The following is a 6,000-nucleotide window of genomic DNA, read 5'->3' as shown; positions in this document are numbered from 1 at the left end:
CCCCATTATTTTGTGTTTGTGGACTTATTTATTAGTTCATAGCTTGTTTGAATTTTTCACTTAATATACGAGTTGCACCTAAAATTGTATTAAAAATCTAAAATATAATTTAGTAATAATCACAACATTTAAGAGGTTATACATTTTGTAATATCTTATGGCTTGTTTATATTCTTAAAATTTAGATAAACTCACGGTACTCACCTATCTATTAAATTACTTAATGCATTTGATATAGTTTTATATAATATGATTTATTGATAAACAAGTTTGATAATTAAAAGAACTATTATTCACATTGATTAATATAAGAAAACAATATATAAAGACATAAAGAAGAAAACAACAAAATTTTCAGACCTAAAAAAAAAATTCAAATAATTTTCTGCAGTATTATATTGTATTTAACTTTGAATTTTATAAATATCAGTTATATTTGTTGTATTTATCATTATTGTTAATGTGCGATTATAGTTTCATTTAATAAATGTAATTTAAATTTTATAAATATCCGTTCTGTTGTTGTTATGTTCTCTTCCAGATAAACCTGCTGGTTGTACTTTTTTTTACTCCACGTGACCTCGCTTGTTGTTGATTTTCTGCATTTCTACTGTTCTTTTCACTACAACACAATTGCTTTTTAGTGACGGTTGGGAAATTGTGACAGTCCCTAGACCGTCACTAAAAGGCATTTTCTGTGACAGTTTTTGGAAACTGTCACTAAAGATAGAATGAGATTTTTTTACATTCGAACGTATGGGAAATATGCGTTCGAACGTCACATATACGTTCGAACGTTATGTCTGTTTACGTTGGAACGTAAAATGTTTTGGCGCAACCGTTCGAATGTTATTAATTTTACGTTCGAACGTAAAATGTTTGCACCAATGTTCGAATGTTAAGTAATAACATTCGAACGTTCATTGTAAATTTAAATTAAATGACTTTAATTTAAAAATTATGTGATTTTTATTGTGCATAATTTGTGAACAAGTCTAAAAAATTGAATTGTATATATTTATATATACACACTTTGTAATATATAAATATATATTATTGATTTATATATATTTGAAATGCAATGATTTAGTATTAAAGTTGAAAACTATAACATCAAAGAAGATTAAAAATTGAAATGAAAAAACGATAAAAATATTCCATAATATTTTTCGTTACAAATATTAAAAATAAAATACAAAAATTGATAGAACGTAGTAAACAACAGTCAGATGATAACGTTATCCGCAAAAGTCGAATTCCGTACTTCCTCAGTCAAGGTATCAACCTTGTCGTTGAGGATAGTTACACGATGGGTGAGTTCGGCAACAGACGCCGATATAGCCTCGAGCGATCGATCGATCTTATGATCAATATGCGCAGTCAGCTGTGAGATGACCGCATCAACCCAAGCAGGCCGCACATCTCCTGCAGATGTACTCGGTGTATGCTGACTACTACTCCCGACATGACCTGGCTCAGGCTGCGTCGGAGGAACTAGATCCTCTACAGGGGGTGGCTGACGTCCCCTCGCCTGTCCAATGCTACGTCGATGCGTGGTCATGTCGAGGGCGCTCATCTGATCTTTGACCTGCTCCTCTGGCTGGATCGGCACTCCCCGTGCAAGTAATAGTCGGCTGATGAGGACATCATATGGGAGATTATCCGTGGAGACGATGCTCGCCTCGTAACGGATCCTCTCAAAAATGTGCAGTGGCAAATCTATAGGATCTCCACGTGCCACTCGTATAAAAAATTGTGCCCGAAGCCGACTAAATGTGGTTTTATGAGCCACAGGATCGACATTTGTTGCAACAATAAGGTGCAACATGAGGAAGAAATGCAACAGATGGTTCTGGTTGAAGGCGTTCTTCCGCTCGATCTGCATGCGATCCCTCCCGGTGAGGATGTAGAAATCCTCGTCTCGGTCATCATCCCGAGTGTCGACGCCAGTATCCTCAGCCTCTGACTGGCCTGCATCTCTGGCTGATGCTGGCTCACATCCCTGGCCAGTAGATGATGTAGAAGTGCCTACATCCTCACGGGGTGTTGAGTGTGTAAATGTCTCAACTCCTCGATGAATCCCGAGGTGCTCGCCGATGACATCTGCCGATACCTCAATGGAAACACCGCGTACAGTCACGGTATGAGAGGATGCATCCGGAGGCATGTCACACATCCCCATATAGAATTCTTGAACCATTGAGGGGTATACCTTCCCCCTCAATGTGCAGATATTTCCCCAGCCTCTACTGAGGAAAACATCTCTCAGGTTCGTCTGCTGCCAACAGAGTTCGTCGAACTCATTAATTAAGACCTCTCTCTCTACCATAACAGTACGAGCTCCGATACGGGCAGTGTCCGACGTGGCTCCTTCCCTCCCTTGTTTTCGTGTATGCAGTGGAAGAGCCATATCCTGAAAATAGAAAAGGAAAAAAAAATTATTTACAATAATGTATTTTTTTGTATTAATTTTAAGATGCTCTGAATTAACGTTCGAACGTTTTATCTTTAACGTTCAAACGTTAAAGATAAAAACGTTCGGACGTTAATTTATACGTTCGCACGTAAAATAATGTAAATAAATTTACGTTCAAACGTAAAACAAATACGTTCGAATGTACAGATGTATGTTCGAACATAAGCAGTAAACAAATACGTTCGAATTTAAGTTCGAACGTATTTGTTTTACGTGTGAACGTAAATATGAACGTCCGAACGTTGAAGCATGAATAATGTAGAAAATCACTACGTTCGGATGTTATAATTAAACGTCCGACCGTATGTGATTTACGTGCGAAAGTAAATATTAACATTCGAACGTATGTCGTTTAATAATATTCACGTCCGAATGTAAGACGATTAACGTTCGAACGTGGAAGCCGTAACGGCTCGGTAATTTAAACGTCGTACGTTCGAATGTCTTGGTGAAACGTTCGAACGTTTCGACGCAGAATGGCTGAGTCGACTCAGCCATTATTGAAATCTCGAAAATTTCTCTACAAGGGTCTAAATGCCGAAATGTCACTATGTAAATGAAGTATACACTTCAAGAAACATTTCTACGGTGACTATTCGGCCAATGACTGGTCGTGGTGGCCGAAAAATGAAGTTGAAAATCCGGTAATATTTATCCGGTTTTAAACCAAACTCAATCCAAATGTCAATCTAAATCTCAATAAAATACATGTTATTTGTATAAAAGATGAATGCCTACCTTTTAGTGACGGTTGTGGCGGAGTTGACGGCGGCGGTGACGGCGGCGTGGCGGCAAATAACGGAGAAGACGATGGATACGGGCAGGGAAATGCGTTTCGACGTTCGGTTTTGGCCTTATATACATAGAACGTTCGAACGTTTGTCAATATAATATATTATATTATAAATGTTTAAGTTATATATTAGGATGTTATATAATATTATTGACAATTAGATTATTGGTTTTTTTGTGAGTGCTTCTTATATTTATAAAGTTTAGCAATATATAAAATCCGCTCCGACTCCGATTCCGACTTGTCGGAGCGGAGTCGGAGCGGAGTCGGATTTTTTTATTATTTTTTTTATCTTTTTTAACTTCATATTTGACCCACTTTTTTTTTTTAAAAAAAAATTGTGAGCTTTTAAATTTCAATTTTCTCAACATTACCTGTGGGAATTAATTAAACTTTTGATTATAACAAGAAATACAACTAAATAAAACAAGTAACATAATAACATGCATTCAAAAATTAAAAAGAAAGTCCTATTGCAATAGAAACGACGCCGTATTGTATAGTAGTATACTAACTAATATAAATCTATTTTATATATTATATATATATGAAAATTTATAAAAAAAAATGAATGATATATATTATTATATATGAATATTAAAAAAAAAAGCACCGAAATATTAATAATAAACTAATATACTTGATATATATATATATATTAAATCTCTAATCTCTTATACTTGATATATATATTATATAAATATTAGTTATACTAATAATTATATTAGTATTAGTTATTATTAATACTATATATTATAGTATTATACTAATAGTGATATTAATACTATATCACTATTATAGTGATTAGTATAACTATATTAGTATTAGTTATAGTGATTTAGTATAACTATATAATATATTAGTATAAGTTATAATACTACAAGTTATAACTGTAGTCTATATTAGTATTAGTATTAGTTATAGCGATTAGCATAACTATATATTAATATTTGCTATAGTGATTTTAATTTAGTATAACTATATAATAGTATTAGTATAAATATTATTATATTACACTAGCTATATCACTGATAGTATTAGTATACTAATGTCTAATACTAATATATCACTATAGTTAATAGTATCACATAGTAATATAGTATTAGTAATTAATACTATAGTGCTTTATATAGTAATTTATATATAGGCTTAAAGTGGTTTACTAATAGTATTAGTATTAGGCCATAAATCTAATTATTATACTAATGTATATTAGAATTACTAATATATTTATCAAAATGAATATGTTGAGAATTTATTAGGTCAAAAAATATAATTAATACAAGATATTGTTATATAAAATTGATATGAATAATACTTTAGTTATTATACATTAGTATTATATGTTATTATAAATTTATAGATTAGTGTTTATCCATTAGTATATGTATTACAATATTACATGTTGATGTTATTATGCATCTTAGTGTTTATAGTATATTATATATACATTAGTATTACATGCTATTATATTTATACATTAGTAATTTAGAACAACATGGTAGTAATATTGTAAATTTTTAGTAGTATGATATTTACATATAGTCATATACTAAACTATTATTAGTAAATTTAGTCTTAATATTATAGTATAAATATATTATTTAACTAGTATAAATATAAGTAATTTAGAAAAACACATATTTTGTGCATAATATATAAATTATATTATGCACAAAATACTATACAATGTAGTATATATATTATATTATAAGTTAAGTATAGTAGGAATATTACGTTCGAACGTTTGAAGTTAACGTTCGAACGTTAAACTAAGAGGCGGGAATTTTCCCGCTCGATGTTTAATATCTGTGTGATTATTTAGACGTAAGGACGTTTATACTATACGTTCGAACATCAAATCCGTCAACGTTCGAACGTTAGTCAAATTAGTGCGGGAGATTTCCCGCTCAAATATGGTAACACTTTCATGAAATGTACGTTCGGACGTTTAAGTAGTATGTTCGAACGTTTATCTATAAATCTACAAACGTTCGAACGAGAAATTGTGATACATTCGAACATATATGAGGAAAGTGCGGGAACTTTCCCGCTAGATTTCATGTTATATCATAAGAAGGGTACGTTCGAACGTGTATTTTAAACGTCCGAACGTTCTGGGCGGGAATAATTTTAGAATTAACGTTCGGACGTTTAAAGTTAACGTTCGAACGTTTAAACTAATAATTTTAGAACTTAATCAGTACGCGCACGGGAGGATGCCCATTATTTCTTTTCTCCCGTGCGCGCAACAGAAAGAGAAAGAGAGAGAGAGAGAGAGAGAGAGAGAGAGAGAGAGAGAGAGAGAGTTAGAGTGAGAGAGAGTTGAGTTAGAGAGTGAGAGAGAGGTGAGTTTTGGTAAGATAATATTTTTATTTCTTGTCTTTATTTAAATTTTATGATATTTATAGAATGTGTTTTTGTTATAGAATATTTCTAATAAGTTTGTGTTGTATTTTTTTGAAGGATTGCTTGTTTTGGGAAGTTTGAAGATTTTGATTTGTAAGAGGATATTGTGAGTGCTAGGTATATTTCTAAACTTTATCAATATGTTGTTGTGATTTGATGCTTACTTTTTATCATATTGTGATTATTGTTTGTATAGTTTGTAAATAGTTTGTGAGTTATTCTAAATATGTTGTGATATAAATTTGAAATATTGTGTTTATTATTAAAAATATATTGTCATTAGGCTTTGTTAATACATGTTTATTGCTTATTCAAGTTTAGA

Source organism: Juglans regia, unplaced genomic scaffold, assembly GCF_001411555.2.
Source record: "Juglans regia cultivar Chandler unplaced genomic scaffold, Walnut 2.0 Scaffold_689, whole genome shotgun sequence".
Taxonomy (NCBI): domain Eukaryota; kingdom Viridiplantae; phylum Streptophyta; class Magnoliopsida; order Fagales; family Juglandaceae; genus Juglans; species Juglans regia.
Note: the sequence above shows the minus strand (reverse complement) of the source record.